The sequence below is a fragment of the Euprymna scolopes genome, chromosome 5, assembly GCF_053919585.1.
Source record: "Euprymna scolopes isolate OS-2025 chromosome 5, ASM5391958v1, whole genome shotgun sequence".
NCBI classification, from domain to species: Eukaryota; Metazoa; Mollusca; class Cephalopoda; order Sepiida; family Sepiolidae; genus Euprymna; species Euprymna scolopes.
Window position 1 is genome coordinate 91043951 of NC_136486.1, and position 25796 is coordinate 91069746.

The 25796-nt window shown below is 32.4% G+C and overlaps 1 pseudogene; it reads right to left on the bottom strand.

Moving 5' to 3' along the window:
- Positions 1-25658: 25658 nt before the first annotated feature.
- On the bottom strand, positions 25659-25796 carry LOC145277274 (U2 spliceosomal RNA; annotated as a pseudogene).

The following is a 25796-nucleotide window of genomic DNA, read 5'->3' on the forward strand; positions in this document are numbered from 1 at the left end:
TGCTTCTCAAAATGAGAGGAGAGGGGAAAGTGTTTGCAGTGAAATTCAAAAATACTCTAATTAGGTTTTTAATAGGTGTCATAGGTGGCAGGGAGAGTGCTGTGGGAGGATTAGCTGCTCCAATTTTATGATTATCAAAACAAAAACTCTTGATTGGATTTAATATGAAATTCAATGAAATTTTTGTTTTGAAAATTACCGACTCATATTCGCCCAGGCTGATTGACTAAGTTAAAGTATTTATCTTTTAATAAAGTTACTATGATCAAAAGAAATAGGCAAAAAAAGAATATTACATATTAAAATAGTAATGTTGTTTATATTGATAAAATAATTAGATGCATTGTATAATTTAAAAGATGACGATTAATGATTGATTAAAAGAAAATTGTTTCATGTTATATAACTCATTATTTTTTATTTAGTCTTTGAATGTGTTAATATTACTTTGATTTTATAAAAGAGCTTTTGGCATACTCCCATTATGTATGTGGCATTGTTGATTCAGCTTGTAAGCTGTGTCCTATATGTGACTAGCAGGCTACCAGGCATTGCCCGGTTGGAATATACGCTGGAATATATGATTTAGTTTATACAGATTTCGTATTTATTATTATAGAGCAAATTCTCTATTGATTATTATAATGTACCTAATATATGATAATGATTACAAAAGCTAAAAAGAAAGTATACTCAGATACCATCAGTTGAAGTCAAAACCAAAACCTTTAGCGCTCTAGCCATAGTTGTTATTTACTGCTTCAGCCTTTGTTGTTATCAGCTGAGCAGATGGATAAAAAGGTTACGAATTAAGCGACTTTAAAATAAAAATGTATATGTATGCATGCTCAGAATGTAGTCGATTTAGCTCTGCCATGGTCAACTGTGTTTTTAATTTTGACCTGTTAGTAGCTATTTTTGTAGGCTAAAAATCAAATCGAAAGTGTGCTATGGGTACAAATACCCTATAGATCAAATTTCAAGTCTGTAGACCAAATATTCAGAGATAAATTGGTAGACTTTTTGCACACGCACACTGACAAGGTCACTTATATATACAGATGTATATATAAAATATTTCCGTGTGCTAGAACATTTCCATCTGAAATTCTCTGCAATAATGCAGAATATAGAAACTATGCATAAATAGAATTCAGCATAATAGTGAAATGAAACCATCTAATAAGAAACCATAAAAATGAATAAGTAATTAATTTATGTTCATTTTTTAAAGGAATGTGCAAATTAGTTAACCTTCATATAGTCGCTCACATATCCGTGACTGAGTATATTAAAAAGTTTCTTTTAATAATCTTTAAATAGAAAAAATAGGCTTTTAATATTAATGTCAGAGCGCTAAAAAAACTCAACTTTATAGTTATATAGATTATTACTCACTACATGGTGGCCAGTTTGAGGCACAGATGTTTAATTTCAATATTCACTTATTCTGATGATACAATGTTTCAATTTATTTTCTGATTTATATATACGTTTATTAAATTGAAAGGCTACAACTATCTTGGCTGATTCATACTTTCACTTTTGCAAGCTGACGAGTTGATTTGTAAAGTTTCCAATACTGCAATAATCAAGTTAACTACAGAGAAAATGCAAAAGCATCTGACTTTATTGGTTTGATGTTTTGTTGTAGTTCATACTATTGTAAATGTGTGTCTCTTTAGAAGAAATGGTATAGATATTTGTTTATAAAAAGTGTATATTTTGCCACTATCATATTTTTGTGGTTTGTATATATTGGTTATAAAATATATTTTTTTGTTTCTCATTATGATAATGTTTGATTGATCTGCTACGGTAGTACTAGCTTTTACCTGGCTTATGCAGAAAAAGATTTTCTCAATTTAATGTTACTGGAAATTGTCTAGATGAGTCAGTTCCTTGTATTCATATTATAATGTTGTATAAAATTTTGAATGTAGGTGGGTGACATCTCGAGTCTGACTTATAATTATCAATTGTCTTCATTTTTTTGTATATTAAAAATCTTTCTCTCTCTTTTTCTCTCTAATTTAATTAATTTTTTTTAAATAATACTAATGCTAATAATTATATATATATATCTATCTATATATATATATATATATATATATATATATATATATATATATATATATATATGCAAAGAGAAAAACAGAAGTTTTTTTTATTTGTACATTAATGTTCCTTTTTCTTTTTTTTTTTTCAAGGCAGCCAATTGTGGCCTTGCAAACCAGTAAAAATCCAAACAAACGCAATGATATAATCACAAAAAGTGTATTAATAAAAGTATGCTACAAAAGTACATGTCTTCTATGCCATGAATTGCTACCATCATGTTTAGATGTAACTGTATTTATTGTTCCTGGGTTAGTCCATTTATTCATGAAATGGGTAGATCAGCTTACCCCATAACACTAATGTATAGAAATACATAGATTATAAAATATATAATAATTTCTATGTATTTCTTTGTCAGCCATCTTGAAAATATCTTTTAACAGAAAAGATTAAACATTTATATTTTCATTGTGTTATGTGTGTGTGTGTGATAGTTTTCCAGTTTTCTTTACATACAAAGCGAAAAGACTCCAGTGTAAAGATAAAATGTTATCTTGCAGTTGTTGTGCTACGGAGTTTGAAGAGCATTCTTATTAATTTCTTATATCATAGGTATGGTTTGCGTGGATGATCCATCGGAATATTGTTACACCCATGCAAAATCACATTTTTTAAAAAAATGTTTTCACCTTGGATGATTTTTCAATCAAAAATCGAATCTGCACTTTTAGTCAGCGTAAACACAAAGCATTAATGATCTTATCTTACAGTTATGTCAATATTTCAAGAAATAGTTTTATGATGAAATTAAAGATAATTCTTATATTTATTTAGAAATTTTTTTCCAGTTGTGATCATACATTATGCAATGAATGTTGCCTCTGAAAATGAAACATGTTTTATAATCCATAGGCTTACACTTAAGAGATAACTCCTCCTATTCTTTGATTTCTTTTTCTTTTCTATTTTTCTTTCTATTTTCCTTTTTCCTTTTCTTTTTAATTCAATGTTTTTTTTCACATCACCTGTGAGTTGCACATTGCCCGTTGTGGTATGAAGTGACTTTCTCCATGAAACTCATTCAGGCTGGTTTCACTATGCCATTGCTAAAATCATCTGTGACAGTTATTTACCCTTAATTAAGATGTGGATATATCCATTTGTCCAACCAAAGCTTCGTTCAACATGTCCATACCACTGTAGGTGGTTGCAATGCAGACCTGACTCCAGTTTGAACACCTTCAGCATCAATATCAAAGAATCAGAACTAACTCTGTTATCAAGACACCAAAAAACCACAAATCCATCAAACCATTGCTGTGTATTTAAAAAAAATGATAATTTCTCAAAGAATGTTTAATGTTATTTAATTGTAGGTTCAGTTCATTTATAATTATAGCACTTCATTGATTTTTACTTAGGAGTAAGCAATGTTTTTTTCTAAAATCAGTTATCTTTTTTATTATTCCATCTAAGACACTTGTACATGTTTAACCTCTGACATTTGTTTTTCCCATGCTTTAATTTTACTAATTTTTATTATGTTATTATTTCATTTATATTTTATTATTAATTATTATCAATTATGTTATTATTGATTGTTTCAAGTTATCACGACTTATGAAACTTTATTTTTAATTCTTGTAATGTTAACTAGATTTTACCAAATATTAAAAAACTATCATTTAGCAATTTAATTCCCTTTCACTTCTTCAAATCAATGAAAAGAAACTAATCAATAAGAAAAAGCCAAAACTATTGCTACCTCAAACTTTAGCTCACTCTCTCTTGTAATTAAGATTAAAACAAAGTGCTCACTGTTTGAAATTGTTAATTGGCTTTCAAACTATTAACCTTTCTCTCGTAGATTATCAGTTATTAAGATTAGGTCTTTTTTTCTTGGTTCATAAAAATGAAATTAGTGTATGTGATTATTCTTTCCTTTCTTTTTTATTATTATAAGTTATTATTAAGACCAAAGCCTCTTTGCTCATAGAATTAAATTTGTGTACACGATTATTGAAGCAAATCAGACACACATATTTACTTTTCTTATATAAATAAAGAAGAGCATATAAAGAATAAGTGTGTTTATTTGCTTAAACGAATCTTTATAAAAATGGGTTTTGTTAAAATCGTATTTAGATGTCATTTGTAACAAAAAATGAAATTTTTCTTTTTAGCATATCTTAAACACTATATAAGACTTTTTTTTCTCTTTGTAAAGCTTTTTTTTTCATTTCCACTTTAAGGTACAAAGTTTGTTCATTTTTAAATCAATCTACATTTTTTTTTTATTTTTGGGTGGATGAGTATATTTTTTTAATTATGTTTATTTTTAAATGTCATGATTGTATTGAATGAATATTGCCAACATTTATCAATTAAAATTTGTGATTTTTTTTAATTTTAAAAGTTATATTTCTATTTTCAAATAGTGTTTAATAATTCTATGCAAGAACATCGTTTTGAAAATGTACAGTAAAAGATTCAATATTCTATTGTATCTATTATTTTTATATCTTTTAATTGATGTTAAGATTGTATTTCAATCTTGCTTCCACAAACAAATGATTATTTTACTATATAAACAGCAATTATAAAGAACATTTACTCTACCAGTTACATAGGGATTCTCTTGAAAAGATTTTATTTGTAAACCATTCTATTTAATCTGAATGTTTCTTACATCTGTGTAGTATATGTATGTAACCTAATTTCCCATGAATACAATCTTTTGTGATTATTACTATTTATTTCACTTTGATAATTAACACTTTATCAACCCCATTTTGCATATGTACATCACATTATTTCTTTGTAAAAATTTGAAGTGTTGCATGAAACGTAAAATAACAACTTAGCATCCCTAGAATATTTCCATCTACAGCAAACGTTTTGAAAAAGCTTCACTCTCAGCTGAGAATTCAAAACCTTTTGTCTTTTTAGCATTATTTTATTGCAGCATAATCTCTTCGTATATATTTTTCTTAGACCTACTTCTAACATATTTCTGCATTATGAATATCGTTTTATAACTTATCTCTGTCTCATTCTCTCTTTCTCTCTCAATATATATTATCCATATATGGTATAATAAAGTTAAGCAACGTTGAGCCTGCTCAGTACTAAAATAGGTGACCATTTGGGAATACCAGGTGCTATATGTGCTCTCCACTTATCTTGGCATTGTTTCCAGTCGTCTAGCACTTCTCCTTGCCACTAGACACAAGCAGTACCGATCCAAGAGAGGTGTGATTAGAGATTGTGCAACCTTTGCCTCATAATTACACATGCAGGTACCCTTACACAGGGTATCCATTGTCTCTTGAGACAATCACAAATTACACAGATTGTGATTTTTAAATTTTAATACAATTCTAATTTTCATCTACTTAAACTTTCGTAGCATTTTGAATTTGTCTGTATGTGCTATTAAATGTTCACTATAAAATGTATGCACTATTCACTATAAAATGTAAACACTATAAAATGTAAACACTATTAAATGTAAACACTATTAAATGTTCACTATAAAATGTAAACACTATTAAATGTTCACTATAAAATGTATACGCTATTAAATGTTTACTATAAAATGTATACACTATTAAATGTTTACTATAAAATGTATACACTATTAAATGTTTACTATTAAAATGTATACACTATTAAATGTTTACTATTAAAATGTATACATCATTAAATGTTTACTATTAAATGTTTGAAGTTTCAACATGAATTATTTTTCAATAGCCTGATTGGTGTTTGTATATCTACACTTTATGATATTTGATAATAGCAATATTGTTGGTTATTATATTCTAACAAACATATACAGCTATGATCATATTGATATGTTTTTTACTTGAAACAGTGTAGTATCTGTTCTGATACTACATTTCTCTCCTCAGCTCAACTGAAGCAGATTTTATTTTTGTCCCAATCCATAGTGCCCCACTTTGGAAGCTGGATTTTCTCCACATTTACAACTGGCGTCTAACTCCACCCTTGTGTGGAGGTAAATAAATAGTTCTGTACTGGTTTCTGTAAGTCAACAAAGTTAAGTGATATTAAGATTGATCAGTACTGAATGGGTGACCATTTGGGAATGCCAGGTGCTGTACAGAAATCGTTTTAGAACTCTAGATGGTGCAATTCATCAGTCAAATCTGAATAGAAAAGTCACCTACTAGCCTCACCTCAGCAGGATAAAAGCAAAAGGAGTTATATTCTAACAAAGTCACACATTTTTTTACAAATTTCAATACTTTTGATCTAATATCTGTCTTTGCAAAAAATAGTAAAATAGTTCACTTCCTATTTTTTATATTTTTTCATATATTGATTAATTAATAATCTGGGCTGAATAATAAGAAAAGAAAATGAAGGACAATATTGTAATGTTTGAATATGTTTCTTACACAACAAATTTGTCATTTTATATGAAAATATTTGCAAAAATTAATTTATTTGATCATTATTTCATTTTTATTCTGCTTATTTTCATGTGATTTCATCAAGTATAAATTTTCTATTTCTTTGAATTTTTCATTTTATTATTTAGTACATTCTTTTTATTCGTGATTTCATCTTTCTGTGATGTCTAATATTTCCTTTTCATTGCATGGAAATTTAAAATTAAACTTTTTTTTTTTTAATATAGAAAATTATCAAATACTTTGGAACTTTATTCACCTGGTGTTCTGTTTGTCACAATATATCTCCTCTCTCTCTCTCTCTCTCTCTCTCTCTCTCTCTCTGTGTTTCAAACACGTTTTAGTAACTTGCTGTTTGTTAATTATTTGAAAGGCGTTTTTATCATTGACAAAGATTCTGTTGTGTTTGTTTACTGTTTTCTGAAATTGCAAACATGCTTAAACAAATAGACATGAAGAACATTGGTTTACACAAACCTTTCTAGCTTTTTCTAATGGTCACATTGAATTTACACTATAAGTTATAAAAAAGAAATGAATCTTAGACACTTAATTTCATTAAGTTTCTTTTCAATTGATATTATGTTGTCGCATGTCTGCTGTGAACTGAATATTCTGAATAATGAACCTCAAGCCAACATTTTGTTCCTCAATCATTAAATCTTTGCTTTTTGTGTTCTTGAAACAATTTGGTGTATTTTGTAATATTCGGCTCTCAAAAATATTTTTGATTATTTGAATTGATAATTAATACTATTTACATCTTATTTATTATTGTAAGGTTTGGCCGATGTAAACTTCAGTCATCTTCAAATGTATCTTTTTAAGTTTTCATATGTTTATGTTGAACTTGGGAACCTATATGGAATTTTGAACTGAACTCTATATAATTCACAAGGATAGATTTTTCTTGTTCTGTCAGCCATGATCTAGTAAAAATGTTAATTTGTTTCAAATTTTTAATTTTCTAACTGGGAACCTATGCAACATTTTGCACTGAACTATTATAATGGTTCAGTATAAGTTCCCAAGTTCGACATGAACATTCCTGAATTGAAAAGGATGCATCTGAAAATGGTCGGAACTTGCATTAGATGAAATTTTGTGAATATAACAAGCACGGTGAAAATCATAGTCTGCATAATACAAATGATCATTCCTCATCTAAAAAATAGTTTAAAAAATGATTCTACATATGTTGAGAATTTTCATAATGGATGGAATTACTATTTTCTACTCTGACAAAGCTTTACAGTTTTCTATATGCAGTTAATTCATACTTAGTCCATTATTGATTTGGATCAATCTGCAATGGAATATTTTTGGTAATTTTCGTTTTTTCTTTTCAGCTGTCAGTTTTACATTTTCTAATGTTTATGATAACCCCAGAAATTGAATCCTTATTTAAAGTTTATATATTTTTTCTCTTTCTGAAAATTGTTGATTAAAAAAAGTTCCTTTTTATGTCTTGTTATCTATTAATTTAAAAAGTATTTTCTTGAATCAAATTGATGAACTTGGTTTATTTCAAATTGTGTTCTCATTTCTTCATTTATAGTTTGAATATTATGAATTTCGTTTTGGAAATATTTGATAAGCACATCATTTGCTAATAAGAATTATCTTTTATTCTATTTTCACAATCTAGGGGCTATTTATGTTCTATTTATAATACAAATACAGGAGGATGCAATAAAAAATCTATTAACATCTATCGTAAAACATAAGCATGAATAAATCTTTTTAATCTAATGTTTTATGGGTTTTGGTATTTTATTTTTTTCTCTTATCTTATTCCAATCACTAGAGCACAACAAGCACAAAAAATAAGAATTACTCCAATAAAAGCTCATAAAATCTTATTAAAAGGAAGTTTTCACTCATTTTCATAACCGGTTCTAGTACTATTTATCAAGCAAGTATATTAATATTAATTCAGTAGACTTGATTTAAAATTAATATTCATTAATAAAAAAAATTATGAATTAATAAAGTTTTTATTTAAATTTTTTCCTAATTATTTAGATGGTGTATGCTTTCTATTCAAACACTATTTTAGTTGTTACAATATATTGAAACAGTTAATTCCGAAAATGGCTGCCAAACTTTATCAGTTAGTTTTGTCAGAACTAATCCACCATGACAATTTGTGCAAATATTGATTTATCTGATTTTTTTTCTTTTTTAACAAATGTTTTGTAATTTTTGCTGATTATTTTGCAAATAACTAATTTGTTTTCACAAATATTAATTTGCTGCTAATCAGGTTAGTTGAGGGCATGTTTTGTTTTGTAAGTAACAAATAATAAAATTAAACTGTGTTTATTAAAAAATGAAATTTAAGTAACTTACAAATCAAACAATAATAGATTATCCAATATAGAATATTTCCAAAGAAATTTTCTTTTATATTTAAAAATTTAAAAATATTTGCAAAATAAGCCACAAAAATCAGAACAAGTGAATATTTGCAGAATAAAAATTAAAATAAAAGAAATATACCAAAATCAGACAACAAATTAATCATAGCAAAATAATTTGCCCTGTCATTGTTGCCAAATACAGACACAACTAGTTGATAAAATTTTGCAGCCAATTTTTTAACTACACACTTATACTTATTATGACAATGATTATAAAAGTTAAACTATTTTTACTTATTATTGGTATCCTGGAAATTTTATATAAGAAAAATGTTAGTGTATTATCAAATGAAATTATTACAAAAGAAGTTATAAGATAAACGCATTATTTTGATGCATTTTCTTTTTTTTGTCTCCTATGTGATTGGGCTAATATGATTATTAGCATATATCCGGGTAATTTAAATGTAAAACTGGTTGATAACTATTCTGTACAACTGATTAATATTTGATTATGAAAGCTTTTGTGAATTGCAAAAAGACATTTGGTGTTTCATCACTATTATCAAAAAGACAAACTTTTCACAAACTTTTGTTAAAAATTCAATTTTTGTTATCTTTGCTTTTGAACTTTAATAAAAACTGTATATATTTGATACCTTGTGCACAAAATCATTTTCATTCTTTCATCTGTGACCTTTGAGGTATTGCTTATGTTTGATTTTTAATTGACCATCCCTCTCCTTATCCTTGAATGCCTTCAATTTCCTTTGCAAAAGAAGGTATGTGTTGTATATAATAAATTGATTAATCATGTAAACTTTTATGATGATCCTTTTCATTTGCTGTGTTCATATGTATATGTTTTAATTATTGGCACAATCAGACAATACTGCAACCCACACAGATTATGAAAGTCATGGACTGTAAGTTCTAGATTTGAGTTTCACCCTCTTTTATACTCATCAGTAGGATGCATTTGAACTGAATATTCAAAATATATACTCTTCCACCTGATCCATTTTGCTACGCATATAAAAGTCTGTTAACTAGCATGAATCATACAATCTACAGTGAATTGCCAACTGTGGGATATAGCTACTCTTTTCAACCAGGCAATAGTCATCCAACTGTTGAAAGAATCTATGCGAGTGTCTCACAAATATGATTTTACACTTGCTTGGCTGATGCCATCCAAAACGGGAACCTGGCAAGTAAATTGAATACTGTATGTGGCCTATAACTAATTTGGATTTTGAATTGTGCATTTGAATGTGTTCTATCAAAGAAGGATCGAACTCCAATCTGATTCTGATCTTTATATAAAGACTAGCCTGGGTGCCCAGCATTGCTTGGATGTTTCAAGGTGTGTGTTGAGCAAAAAATATGGTAGTAGGCAGGTAGGTACCATACCGCGAAGGAAGAAAAGAATGTGAAAAAAAAAAAAAAAAAAAATGTGACGTCTGCCATTGTGTCCATCACCAAACCGGAAGTGGCGAAAGTTTAAATTAGGCCTAGTCAATCGAAAAGTGGGGATGACTTTCGAAAATATCGGCAAAAAAAAGCGACCCCTCCTTGTGGAAAAGTGCCCAGTTGAAGGTGAAAGAATTAATGTATTTGGCCAATTTTTCGATATTTGTCATTCGAAGGATCGAGCTCTAAAACGATACCGATCTCGTGAAAATCCGTTGCATCTGTCGAAAGTTTTAGGCAGACACACATACATACATACATACATTTAAACAGACAGGTGAGATTTCTTATATACAGATGTTTTGTTTAACATATTAGGGCTGATAAACATGAAAATTCACTTCTCCATATCCTTTCCGAGAGAGAGCTTTATAACAATAACAGGCTGCACGGCGTTGCCTGGTCGTAAGATATGCTTAAATATATTTTAATCCATACAGATTATGTATTTATTACTCTAGAGACAATTTTCTTTTGATTATTATATTAGACCTAATATATGCTAGTAAGATCAAAACTAAAAAAATATATATCTATGACTTGGGTGCTATCAGCTAGAATCAAAACCAAAGCATACAACTCTCCACCCTCATTCCTTAGCCCCTGTACCACACCCATATGTACATATATATAAATTCACCTGTCATCTCTTCTTTAAAAGAATTGCCTGATCAGCAACAAGATTCACAGTTTTATAATCTAACTAGACTACCCATGACCCGTTGGGTCAGTATGTTATATTAGCCATGGAATTAATGTATGAGCGTGACAATTGTGACGTAAAGAAAATATTTTTTTTGACATAACAGAAACATTTATATGAAAGTATATCAAAATGAAAAAAGAATAGATTTCTATGAGTCGTTTATTATAATTGATTATTTTTGAAAAAAAAAAAAATACGGTTACTGAATTATAAGTGGTTGGCCATACTTATAGGAAAATGTGCACTGAACAGATACCATAATACTTATAGTTAAATTCAAATTTTGATATATCTGCTTTTTTTTTTTTTTTTTTTTTTACATCGTATTTCTGTATTATGTTTAAGTTATTTTAAACCCCACTCTTCCCATGTTAAATAATAATTTCGAAATAACGTTAATATTTCAGTGTCCCAATTGTTCTTTTTTTTTTTGTTTTGCGTTTAAATTATCCAAATAAACAATTGTTAATTCACTCTGCTTTTTTTTTTTTTTTTTTTTTTTTTTACATCGTTCATTTCTGTGTTACATTTAAGTTATTTTAAACACCAGTCTTCCCATGTTAAATAATAATTTCAAAATAACGTTAATATTTCGGTGCGCAGGTCATGCGCAACCGGATGTCGTAAACCGGAAAGTTGGTTACATACATCGAACTATCTCTTCCAAAACAAGTCACAGTGACGCTAAGGACGTAAAATGATTGGATTTTCATGAACCATTCTTTTATGGGGCTTTAGATGGTTAAAATAGTTTTTAAGGGGTCAAAAATGAGACAAAATATTAAAAAATCGTTATACATTTTGTACATTCATCCTAGTTTATTTTTAATTTTAATCAGTTCATCTGCATGATACAGTAGTAATGTCACCAGCTTTGAATGCTACAAGTTTGCTTTTGGTTTCGATTCTGTGATGATGGCGCCCAAATACTTCTTTTTTACTTTTGAAATCCTGACTCTATAATGATATGGAATCTGGACAAATTATAACAACATATTAATGTGTATTTTATGCCCGGACAAAGAGTTATATAGATAAATAAGATAAGCTATATTTATTGGTATGTTTTTAGTTTTCCGAAATGAGACCAAAAAAATGTTATAAAGCTCTAATTTTCTGAAGGTAATATTATAATCTTTATTTATAAAATTATTGGATGTAAATGTGTATGTTTTAATATAGTCATTGTAATTATTGGAAATAATTTTAAAGCCAGAAATTGTTCAAAAGTTAAACTACTTACAAAATTCTTCTAAAATTTTAAAGAGACACAAAGCAAATTTATTCTATTTTTTTTTTTTTTTTTTTCTAGCTATAAACAAAAGATTAAAATGGCTGACTTGTTTACAAAGAAGCTGAAATACACTCTGGTGGGTTTAATTTTGTAATCAAATGATGTTTTAAAAGCTTGTTTTATTATTGTATTTCTGATTTCAATAAATGATCGATTAACAGTAAATTCATGGGCAAATCAAGTAGAGACAAGAAACTTGCTATGATCCGGTTACTGTGTGTGTGTGTGGGGGGGACAGTCACTCGGCGGCCAATTCACAAGCATACAGAGAACAAAGGCCTTTACATGGAAAAATATGTATAATTTTATTAGCTTTCACATACAGGAGAGGATTCGGAAAAGAGTCTCCACTTAGAAAAATTCTCCAAGTTTTTCATGGGCTGTGTGAACAAGTGACAAAGTTTCTCTTCTCATTAAGGACAAAGTCTCTTTGCCAAGAATCTCGAGATGAAACTCTTTCAATTGGGAACCCCGGGTGAGATGATTCAGTCAGAATCTCCAGTCCCAAAAATAATGCTTCTAAATATATAATGTTAGTGAACCGGATGTAGACCTGACCAGGCCACTGGTTAGTTTTCGGGCAATCCGTGGAATGGACAGATCCGGGTCTAGCCATCAGTATATTTCTCTTTGAAAGAACATTAACTATCATAACTAGTGTATAAAAAAAATAAAGGAAAAGGGAAATTTATTTATCCGTTTTTTTTTTTTTTTTTTTTTTTTTTCTTCATTCTTATCTTACCCTGTCACACACTTGCACACACGCACATGAAGTCGTCACACAATTCCATTAATATACAGATTTATATGGTTTTCATTACATGCTTCAAAACAGAGAATATACTTTGCGGGATCTCAATAAATCTGAATAAATGAAATCCAACATACTTGATGCAGTTAATGTAATAATTGTGCCATACTTTTATTTTATTATTTATATACATAACTATGTAATCTATTGCAGTTTCACCCCAAACAAGACACGGTGCCACTTTGATGTAGGAGTCTACTACCTGGGACATAATTTGCAAGGATACTATGTAGGGAGTTGAGCAGCAAGGTGTCTGTTTATATTACATATGAACTTCTGCATGTCAGTACAGTCAGGGAAGCAGAGACCCGGAAAGGGAATTCCAAAGTTTAGCAGTCCTAGGGAAGAAGAAACTATTAGAATAGAAAGCTTTCTGGCATTTGGGGATTTGTACTGTGTAAGGGTGGGATTTTGCTGCTTGTTGGGGGTATTTACATCGCGGGGGTACAAGGGCTTGTATTAATAAAAATACTTGTAAAACAGGCAGAGGGATGCAACATTTCATTGATGGCATAAAGGTTGAAGCTTAGGTTCTTTGACCTGCTGTTCTCCTCTTAGACGTTATTCTCACATTTCAGCCGAGTTAACCTCCAATCTTTGTCAGGTATGTCTTGTTGATTATGGGAAGCTGTATGGCTGATGGGACAAGAACGAACTGTCCCCTATGGATTACGTAAAGGGTTCCAAGTTTTACAAGGTACACCTACATAATGCTTGAGTGTACAGCAGCCAAAATGTGAGAATAACACCCAAGATGAGAACAGTAGTCCAAATAATTCACATTATCAATCCACATTTAAAAAATTCCAAACATAACTTTTAATTGTAATTTACAGCAACAATTTTTAAGTTTCAGTTTTATGTATACAATTATTTTTATAAATATAGTTAAAGTCAAGAATATATGTTTGATACGGGTACGTTTTTTGAACTTGGCAAATAATTTACTGAATTTCAAGTACATTGACAACCAGAAATTATTCTTCCTTTCCAAAAAATGTTGTCTGCCTCAGTTTACCACATTACGAGTATACCGACTATCAACATGAATGTGGATAAATAATTTTGTGAAAATCCTATCAAATTTGAATGCTTAATTGACGTTATTTGAGATGAGGAGTTAAAAATTTCAATAACATTTTCCACCACCTTTATGGTAAGAATATTTTTTCATCTGTTGAAATATTACAATTTAAACATTTTTTTAGTTTATATTATTTGGATTATTCAGATTACTGTTTTCATCTTCAATATCATTCTCATGTTTTGATTGATATTACCTCTGAACATGTTCAGGTGAATCTTGTTGAACTCTGTAGTTTGTACAGAATTTTAAATTCATAGCTAGTGTCTAAAAAAAAGAAAATAAAGGAAAAGGGGAATTTATCTCTTTTTTTTTTTTTTTTTCATTCTTATCTTACCCCGTCACACACTGGCGCACACGCACATGAAGAAGTGGTCACACAATTCCATTAATATACAGATTTATATGGTTTTCATTATATACTTCAAAACGGAGGATATACGAGTGGTGTGCAATAAGTAATGCCCCTGACCCACTTCCCGTAGCAGTAGAGCAACGAAACTTGGCACAGTTATTAGTCTTTCTCTGCATAGGAACCACCCACAGTTATGCATTTCTCCCATCGTTTTTGTAGAACACCCCAGGTTGGTCCTCCAACCACGACGTGACTTCAAAAATCAAGGCTGCATCATCTGGGAAACGCTTTCCTTTCAAAAACAACTTCATGGCTGGGAAGAGGTGAAAGTCAGAGGGTGAAAAGTCAGGAGAGTAGGGAGGATTTCATAACCACATGCCTGTGCTTCTGATCTGGCAACATGCGAGTTGTGGACCGGAGCGTTGCCCTGCAGGAGGAGGGTAACTTTGCTGATCTTGCCCCGCCTCTTGATTTTGATAGCTTCCCTTAATTTCCTCAAAAGTGAAGCATAATAGGCTTCTGTAATTGTGGTACTCTTTGCCAGGAAATCTGTCATCACTACTCTGTACTGGTCCCAGAAGACTGATCATGACTTTGCCAGTGGAGGGCTACACCCTTGCCTTCTTTGGAGGTGGTGAGTCCAAGTGCTTCCACTGCATTGACTGGGCTTTGGTCTCTGGATCATAGTGATGGACCTAGGTTTCACTCATTTGACTCATCTTCTTGGCACATCTCCAAATTCATCCTCGAGCACTCAACGCGTTCTTGCTTCTGGAATGGTGTGAGCAACCTGGGAATCCATCTGGCAGACACCTTATGCATATGCAAATGGTCATGAATGATGGTTTCCACAGACCCTGTACTAATCTTGACATCTTGGGCTATTTGGCGAATAGTAATGCGCTGATCTTCCAAAATGGCAGCCTCAACTTGACGGACAGATGCCTCATCAATGGCAGAAGGGGGGCGACCAGGTCTGGGAGCTGTTTCCGCAGACTTCCGACCATGTTTGAATTCACAATGCCAGCGTTTTACAAGGTCATATGATGGGGCATTATCACCATAAGTTTCTTTGATTTCATCAAAAGTCTCCTGTGGTGTGCGTTCTTTCAAATACAAAAACTGGATCACTGCTCGACATTCAACAGGTTCCATTTCACACCTGACTCAGTTCAACCACATGTAAAACAGAAACAACAATTAGTTCAGAGCTGTAATTTGCCACATAACCCGTTATATTTATATAAATCATTGCACATGCAAAATTTCAGCTAGATCAGACAACTGGAAGTATGTCATGGGCATTACTTATTGCACGCCCCTCGTAGTTTGCAGGATCTCAATAAATATGAATAAATGAAATCCAGCATACATGATGCAGTTAATGTAATAATTGTGCCATAGCTTTATTTTATTATTTATATACATAACTACGTAATCTATAGGATAGCTTTCTCTGTTTCTGTCAGTTGTAACCTGATAGAAATCTCAATTCATATTTGTATAAGCTTCAATCTCCAGAATACTTTCATATAAAACTGATTATAACTTAACGCTTATGTCTGTTATGTCACAGGTCCACGCAGACAATTCTAGTATGAATTTTATGAGTCTTAAAACTAAAATTTAGATGTCTAGTTTACTACTTATTAACTGAAGAAGGTGGCAGTTAAATCGTCCGAAGCGTTGAGAGGATAACATCTAAGATGAGAACAATAGGTTAAATAATCGAAATAATAGAAAATATCAATCCTTCAGTTCAGTCTAATAGACAATGCAAAACCTTTTCTATAACTTCAATTTGTAAAAAAAACCTCACTTTTTTACTTTAAAAATTAGTAACTATAATAAAAAAAAATATTCCAAATACAGTAGAACTTCAGGATACGGTGGCCCTAGGATACGTTTTTTCAGATAACGATGTGGAATGTTTTCCCAACCCCTGCTTACGGTATTTTCCCCGCCTTACAGTGTTATTTATAATGTTATTTGATTATATACATATTTTGTTACTAATTTTTAATGCTGTATCCTGGGGTTCTACTGTAAATTTATATCTACTACTCCCCTCTCATAATTTAGAAAATGCTTTTTTTATGTTAAAAATATGACATGGAATTTTGAAAAATGATGGATTTCATGCAGTGTTTTGAATATTAAACAAGTTTTGTTGGTTGGTTGTTTTTGTTTTACGGCATATCAACCCTTTTCAGGTTATTTAATGCCGAATCCAGATATTTTGAAGAATAATTTTTTAATGAAATATATTTGTTGTTTTCAAGTCGGTTTCTATTTAACCCATAGTTGGGACCCTAACAGGTGCTATCACTCCGGGTCAGAGTGGACCTGGGAGCAATGGTAATTAAAGGGTGGCTCCACACTCCCCAAAGCCTGCAAGCTGGGGCCTCACCATCGGATATAGTTTACGGTCATATCCAGGACCAACAAGTTTTGTACATCCTCACACAATTGCTTTTCATAGAAATTGGTATAGTGCAACTTTTAACTTGTTGGCACTGATTTCCCCATTTCTTTAAAAAATCAGGTATTTACAAAAGTGATAACTTGAATGTTAGTGAAAATGAAGCTATGGAACTGATAGGGCTTGGTCAGTAGTCTGCCTTGCTACCAACTTCACTATTGCCAACACTCATTCTAAAATTTCTTCAGTGTGAACCTGTTATTTGCAGCTGTGTGTGTGTGAACTAGAGATGAATGTATTACTGCTTTTAACCTTCAGATTTATCCTTTTCTTTGGAATATATTTATATTTGAATCAAAAACTTGGAATATTAATTACAAAACCGCAGCTGAACATTTCTACAGGTTTTCTATTCTGTAGACATTTGGCATCATTCCTATTCTATTCTTTCATACATTTTTAATCAATTTGTGCAATTGTAAAATCTTTCACTTCTTATTCCTTCTAAACTAAAAGATGCTCGCTTTTCATTGAGAACTAGCATCGAGACCCAGGTTTCCCGGGATTGAATGATGATCAACAAATTTTCTACACTTTCAATATTTTTATTGTCATCAAATTCACGATGCCAACATTTTACAAGGTCATATTGCCTGCACTGTTTGGGAAGCCTAACCGTCAGTATACCAGGAGGAATCTTGCATGCTTCCCCACAGTGACTTGTACTCTAAACAGAAGCATTCACTTCGAATGTGTCCCTGTCTTATTAAAGAACCAACTGTTGATTTTATATGCTGGTCCTACTGCTTGTGATAAAACTTTTCAAATGAACTTGTGATATTAGGCTGTATAAGGGTATGAACTTTGGTCAAAATCAAACTTTTTTCTTAAATTGAATTCTTTCGATTATTGATTTTCAATACAAAATCTATCAGAAAACATTCCTAGGCATATAAAGTGAATTTGTGTAGAATTACATAAGTTTTTGCCACACATGTTAAAATATAATTTTCCACTGAACTGTACATCTTAAATATTCTGAAACAGATTTCAAGTTTTTAGGTTTTTTTTATTATTTCAAAATTAGATTTCATTTAAACCTCCCACCTTTGTCATTCGGTAATCTAAATAACTGCTTGGCTCTCTGGTGTTGTTGGTGCTTCATTCTTAAAAATAAAAATAGTTTAAGAAACAAAGACTTACCATAAATTCTTAATCTGATTGATAAGCCCCGCCTTCTCGGTACTTATGATTAATTGTAAAGTAAGTCCCCCCCCCTTTTTTTTTTAACTAGCCTGAATTAATAAAGAAAAGAAATCATGACAATTTTTTTCAATAAGTCAACTTAACAATAACCAATTCAGAGATAATAAACCTTACAATTAGTTTCAATATTTTAAATATATACAGGTTGGTAGAAAATTAAGTTTAAATGCATTCGATGGGAGTTGTTTGTTGTACATTTTGTTTTTATTTTCTAATTTCTCGGCTGTTAACTATTCTGTCAAATTACCGAATTTATAATCCATTCATATCCAGTGTTTCTGCCTAAACATTTCACCATATTGAATTAAGAGGAAAATATTTGAACAAATTTAAATTTCACATACAAGACTAGAGTATTATCTTTCAAGGGAGGCAATTCTTCATTGAAAACTTTTTTTATTTGAACATAATCAGTGAAGAGTTACCGTTTTGAAGCTTTGTGCTTTTTAGTCCCACAAAAGAGCAAAGCTGAAAACGTTTCCAAAAAGTAAAATAAAGTTCATTTACTAAATGATTTGATGAAAATTATTAGACTCATTCTAAACATAGAGAGGTGGGGAGAGGAGCTTATTGACCTTAACTTGAAAGTGGATCTTACGTTTACTTTCAGTGGCCTTGTTAACTCCTGTTTCCATTATTTTGCCCTCTAATCCTCACATTCCATGAGCAATGTTTCTGAAAAAAAGGGAAAAATTGTTGTTTTCTGAGTCATAATCCATCAATCTAACACTTATCATTGGCTAGTTTTTGGTCTTGAAGTATTTTTGTAGCTCCTTACGTTAGATGGTTTTATACCTAGTCTGGAGCGATTTCAACTTGAAGTGAGATTAAAAAATGAAAAAGTTGTTTCATTAACTATCTGTAGAACTATCTGTAGATTGCTCAACCATTTCTGCTCCGTTTCATAAATTGTAATAAAAAATATTTTGGCTGTCATGAAACCGACAAATAAATATTGATTTCTGCTATTCACAATCTGGCTTTCCTTTCCTGAAGTGGCTGATTATTTATTGCTTATAATAATAAAATATGATTGTTTTAAAATAAATACCATTTTCATTTCATATGCACCTTCAAGAATGGTACATTATAGTTAAGAATAAAACTAAGTATGAAAAGAACAAATTTACAATAAATAACTTTTACCAAATGCAAAAAAATTTACTCTTTTATCGACTTTTCAGTTGTTACAGTATTTTTAAGTATTTTTTTTTCTAATTTTTATTTTCAGATTTTACTAGAATGCTTGTAAAAATATGGATTCAAGATGGCACGATCACTAAGATTGAAAGATTCGGAGTATTTTGAAATAAAGAACTTGTAAACATCTTTAGAAAAATAAAATTTCTGATTAATTGGTAATAGTCATCACTTGTATTTTTGTTTAATTTTAGTTTTTTTTTCAGTTGTTTAAACATACAATATCGAACCTTTGCATCAAATTAAATAAGGTGCCAGTTTAATCTCTATTTTTACAGACCTCTAAGGCAACGATACAAATTCTAAAAAGAAAACAACAACAAAAAACGCTTAAAAATATACGAAAACTGAAAAGCTATGCAAATCAATAGAATACATTTTCTTGCATTTGGTAAAAGTTATTTGTTAAGTATGATGCATTTTTGGCGAACGTTCCTCTTGGAGAGAATAATTTCCCCCACTCTTTACCTTTGCCTAAACCTAAACATAGATTCCATGAACAAAGCTTCTTTCTAAGAACTATACACCTGTGGAACTCTCTCTGTTCGCTTGCTTTCCAGCTGACTACAATATGGCCGTCTTTAAGTCTAATGTAAACAAGTTCTTGATGAGTGTAACCACTCACGTGAGAAGGTAGTTGAGGACCCCTGTCTATCTGAATTCTTGGCTTGTGTATTCTAGTCTTCTCTGAGGTTGTTACATGAAATCTGGTATGCTGAAAGCGAATATCGAAGCAGCAGGCAGGAAGAAAGACAAACTCATGTAGTCTAATCTACAGAAGCTTAATTTCGCAGAAGTATGTACAAATGTTTTTACAAATCTCATTCAGTTTTTTGTAAGTTTTTTTTCACAGTTTCAAATCTCTTCACAGACAGCGACAGACGGTTGAGTGAGGAAGGTGGAGTGGTCACGTCTATATACGGTCTGTTCTCGAACTCCACAAGCAATCTACTCCAACTCAACTGACTAATTTTCACAGGACAGTCGTATATATAGTTAGGTATGTGGATGGGGTGGAAATCCCCCCCCCCCGGCCAATAAGATTTCGCCACGAAATTGGAAGCCCCAGATCCTTGAGTGGGCACGATTCCCATACCTGAAATCTGAATTACTAATTCTCACGATTTCCAAGGCCAGATGTCAATTCTGACATCCGACCTTGAGATCACTAAGGCCAGACAATGTTATAAGTGAAATTTCCTGTCATCAACTTTTTAGCGGCAAAGATATATTTCTCTGGTTTCAAACAATATCTATTTTGACATGAAATAAAATATATATATTTATCTTTTCTATCTTAAATCCTTGGGTTAGCTGGCGTCACCTGGGAATGATAAGCTACCTCAGCGTAGTTCTAATGCTCCTCAATGGGGGATTACGTTACATTCGCCCCCATAAGACTATATTGCTTCGTAGAACCAATAGAGTCTAATTCCTTAACACACCACTCCATCCCTTTTTACAGTTCGCCGTCAGATTTTTTTTTCACAGACCCCTCTCTCCATCCTCAAATTATCCGTCAACAAGATAACATACACACAATCCCATATCCACCCTTTTATGCAGGGTTCTCCCCCTTTTCATTCAGAAGTCCATAAGAAAGTTAATTAAAAAAGTTCATAAAATCATCAAAATGTAAAAGTTCAAAGTTCGTCAGGGCTAATACAGTTTCTTCTTTTTCACATGCAATTTTTTTTTCTTTGTTCGTATATATTTTTTCAATTCACATTAATAATTCAAAGATAAGATAATCATTAAAAATTGTTACTCAATAAAATGCATTAAGTTCATCAATTACTCATAAGAGTTATTTCCCTTGTTTAAAAGTTTTGTCCCTTTTTTTTTTCAAATAACATTACTCGACATTTTTTTTTCAAGGCTTTATAAGAGTTATTTACCTTTTTTCAATTTTCTTTCCACCAATTTTATCATAGTTCAAATTTTTTTCCCACAGTCACAGTCACAATTTACAAGACTTTTCTTTTTCAGGGTTTTTTTTTCACTTTGTTGCTATCAACAGCACAGTCTCATAATACAGGGTATGTAGCCCTAATCAGGGTTCTCAAAGGACCCGCTTTTTATTTAGCTAAGGGAATATTTCTCACCTTAAGCAGTTGTAGTTGAACCTTTTATTTCACAGTTCAAGTCTTCTTTATAAGCATTTTGTAAGATTTTTCTTTCACTGAGGACTTCTTCTCACCTCAATAGACGGTCATTCAAGGTAACGTTGGGACTTTCTTTTGACGGTTCTCAGCTTGCAAGAATTCTGGGTAAAACAAAGAGAAAAGAAGAGAAAAGAAAAGAAGATCTTCAAGTCGTCTTCAGTTCCCTTGGATTTCAGCATCAGGAAGGTTCTTGGGCTGCACTTCATTTTCGTCAGCACCAGCAGCCGCATTTTCCAGAATCACATCTGTGCAATCAGCTTCGAGATGCTCATTACTTTGCTTTCCTCCCATATTCGCTCTCTTCACGCACCATGCAACCACCAACAACAGCACAATTATCGTTACTAGAGTGCTCACTCCTGCTCCGGTAACCACTGCCTTATAAAGCCTATCCCTAGCTTCTGTATTCTCCAGACCATTCAGTCGGGCCTGTAATTCACTCAAATCTATTCGTCTAACTCCTCCCATAGCTTTTGGTAGCCTAAGTCGGGTATGTGGTGTTGAACGATGGATCAGGGGGTCCCAGAGGTCAGTGAGGTTAGTCAATTGGTCATTCGCCCACTCTACCTCAGGTGCTTTTAAGAAATACCATTCCTCAACCTGATAATATGCAGGTAACCCTATGCCCTTTCCCCAGGCTTCACAACCCCTGTCCAGTTCTACCATAGTTAAAGGTGGTCCCACCTTGATTATTCCAGCAGCCGTGTTACCGCATACCTTAGACAATTCCATCTTCTGTTGCGTGGATACCAACCAGGTGCCTTCAGCTACTCTTATAGCCAGTGGCAAAAGATCTTCACTTGCCACTTCAACCTTGCAGACGCTATTTATCACTCTCTCAACCTCCTGAAATAATCGCAACACACACAACTCATAATCTCCAGTGACATACAACGGACTCTGTGACTGGCAAATTCCAAGACCATTATTTCGGCATATTCCTGCCTCTCGCTGATTCAACAGCATAAATTTATCTCTGGCCATATTAATTAGCTCATATTCTGACTCCACTCTGTAACTGGCTACCAACCCTAACTTGGGTGTGTCCAGTGGATAGGGTACAACTTGATAAACCTTATATTTGGTTTCTTGATCTATCGAATCCTCTTCGATAATTCAAACACAAACACTAATGTTTTATCTTCCAAGAGTTTAATATTCGGGTATATTATTCTACTCCCCAATTTTCTCTTGTATCCATTAACGCAGCTATGACTGACAGGCATCGATCTCCTCAACCGTACCCCAGGCGCAGCACTCATCAATGCTATTTTTTTTTTCAACCACCAGCAGAGCGAACGTGGTGTTCAAGGCCACCAAGGATCAACAATTCGCGATTCTTTCCACGTTGCATTACACAGTTCCCTCCTTCTGCCAGCTACCGCTCGCTGCTCTTTCTTTCTTCTTCCATGGTAACACAAGACCGTCTTGGTCTACGGCAACCAAACTGTAATCCAGATTTATTTATCTCATCATCATTCTGGATTATCTCTCTACGCCCCTATGATATTAAAATATTCAAATATATGTAATTTCTTGGCCTTTTGGTCAAGATCAAAGTGTAGCATCTGTTCCGGCAGATACTGCAAGCTATGACTAGCTATGACTAGCAAAGACCAGATGTGGGGGCAACCCCACATGCCTGACCTTTAACCAGCTCCCATTTCCCACCTCTCGGGAGCTGGTCCCCTTTTCCCCTTCTCCCTCCCTTCACTCCTCACATTAAAAATCGGCCTTGTGCCTAATTTGCTCGGTGGGGGAGCAAATAAATACCATCTGTTCTTCAGATGCTGCAAGCTATGACTAGCTATGACTAGCAAAGACCAGATGTGGGGGCAACCCCACATGCCTGACCATTAACCAGCTCCCATTTCCCACCTCTCGGGAGCTGGTCCCCTTTTTCCCTTCCCCCTCCCTTCACTCCTCACGTTAAAAATCGGCCTTGTGCCTAATTTGCTCGGTGGGGGAGCAAATAAATACCATCTGTTCCGGCAGATGCTGCACTTAAGATAATTTGTACCAGTCAATGGAGGGGAAACCCTCTATACTGGGACAATTATTATTTTTGGTAACCAGAGTGCCCCCTTTTTGCCTACTTTTAGGGGAGCTGGTTTTTACCTCACATTAAAAACGGCCTTGTGCCTAATTTGCTCAGTGGGGGAGCAAATAAATACCATCAAAGTGTAGTATCTGTTCTTCAGATGCTGCACTTCCATTTCTTGTTCTCTTTCGGTGGAGGAGAAATCCTTCACGACTGAGACAATTTTTATTTTTGTACCTTTTCTCCACGTTAAAAAACGACCCTGGTGTCTAACTCTGTCCCGTGGGGAGGCATAGTAAATAGGTACTTCACAAGAGAGAAAAATTACAACACCAACAGAATAATAATAAAAAACTATTATTCAATCACCAAAAAAAAATTAAGCAACATCAATAAAAACTTTTTCCTCTCTCTCTCTCTCTCTCTCTCTCTCTCTCTCTCTCTCTCTCTCTCTCTAGGCCAACTTGCACAGACGACAGAAAAAAAGGCTCTGCTTATCTGCCTGTGTTGTTCTTCTCTTCCTCTCTATCTCGCTCTCTCATCGCTTTGCAACGCGCACTTGTTGAAGCTGTCAAAAGTGTCTCTTTCTTTCTCTCTTCCCGTCGCTTTGCGGCGCGCACTTGTTGAATGTCAAAAAAGTGTCTCTTTTTTTTCTCTCTCTCTGTTTCCCTTTTTTTTTTTTCAAAATGTTCAAACGTTTTTTTTTTTTTTGCAACCGGCGTTTCTTTTTCTCTCTCTGTTTTCTCTTCTTTTTTTTTCCTCAAAAACAAAATGTCCTTTTCACGCGTGCGAATTCTTTTTTCGACTTAGTCTTTTTTCAGGCGTTTTTTTTTTTTTTTTTCAGCTCTGTCTGTCTCTTTCTTAGTACGTCTTTTCTCCTGCCACCGATAATGTAAGATTATAACGCAATCCCAACTCCGCTTTTTTTCCGTGGTAACAAAAAATGAGAAATATTAAATATCATTCTTTTTTTATTTTTTCGGTTCTATATGACCAACTGTAAGATTGTAATGCAAATAGACTGTTTTGATAAGACTTATGTCATATTAGTTTCTTTCAGAGTAAAAGTTCAAGATTTTAGATCTATAATGCCAATGTTTTACATGCACAAGATGTGTAATTATACAAGATTCCTTAGCCTTCAGTGGCCTTTGGATCTTCATAAGTGGTGACTCTTAAATTTAAAAACAAAAAAAATCAGTCTTGCAGTTTGTTAGACGAATATAAGAATAGACATGAAAGAATGATAGCAAAAATGAAGTTGTATATAAAAAATAACCGGCTTTATTTAGCAAGAAGATATAATTACGTATGGTTAGTTTTAGTTGATGAGGTCACGTGAATTTTATTTTTGAGCGCCCGGTTGGCTTGCTTCTCCAACAATGATCGTTGAAGTATGCCACAAAAAAGTTGAAGTGCAGCTCAGCAGTTGTGGTAGCTAGTTAAGTGTGAACATTATACAGAAGTTGAAGTAAAACAAAGCAGCGGACTGGAAAAAAAAGCTGCAAAGAAGAGCTGGATTAGTCAGGAAAAGATGATACTAGTTAATAGGTTCAGTCGAGTGGTGATCTAGTTTGATGACCAAGATCTGGCTGAGGAGATTCTACATTTGGATCTTGATGATCAATGCTGAGTAGCTGGTGTGAGGTGATTTTTGTTTGCTCGATGCTGAAAGACACTGATTACAGTATCTTGTTTGTTACATAGGGAGTGGAATAATAAACTAGACACAATCTTGCTAAGCGAAATCAACTAGAGTTCAATATTGGTATCCTGGAAAATGCTCGTGAATTAATTTAAGCGAAAGTGGTTGCAATTGTCAATGTTTACTTAATAGAAAATATTTCAATAAAAAAAAAAGGAATGGTATTGAGAAAAATGTTTCAAGGGCAAAAGGAATGCATGGAGGGACATATTTACATTTAGATATTTATAAATGTTTATGTTTTATAAAGAGAGACTGACTGGTTGTATGTAAAGTGGGTGATCATTTTACATTAAATTAATACAGAAAAGTGATCCCCCACTTTATATCACAAAGTTACAAACATAAGTACAGCATGTAGCAAGAACAGATACTACACTTTGATCTTGGCCAAAAGACCAAGAAAAGGGT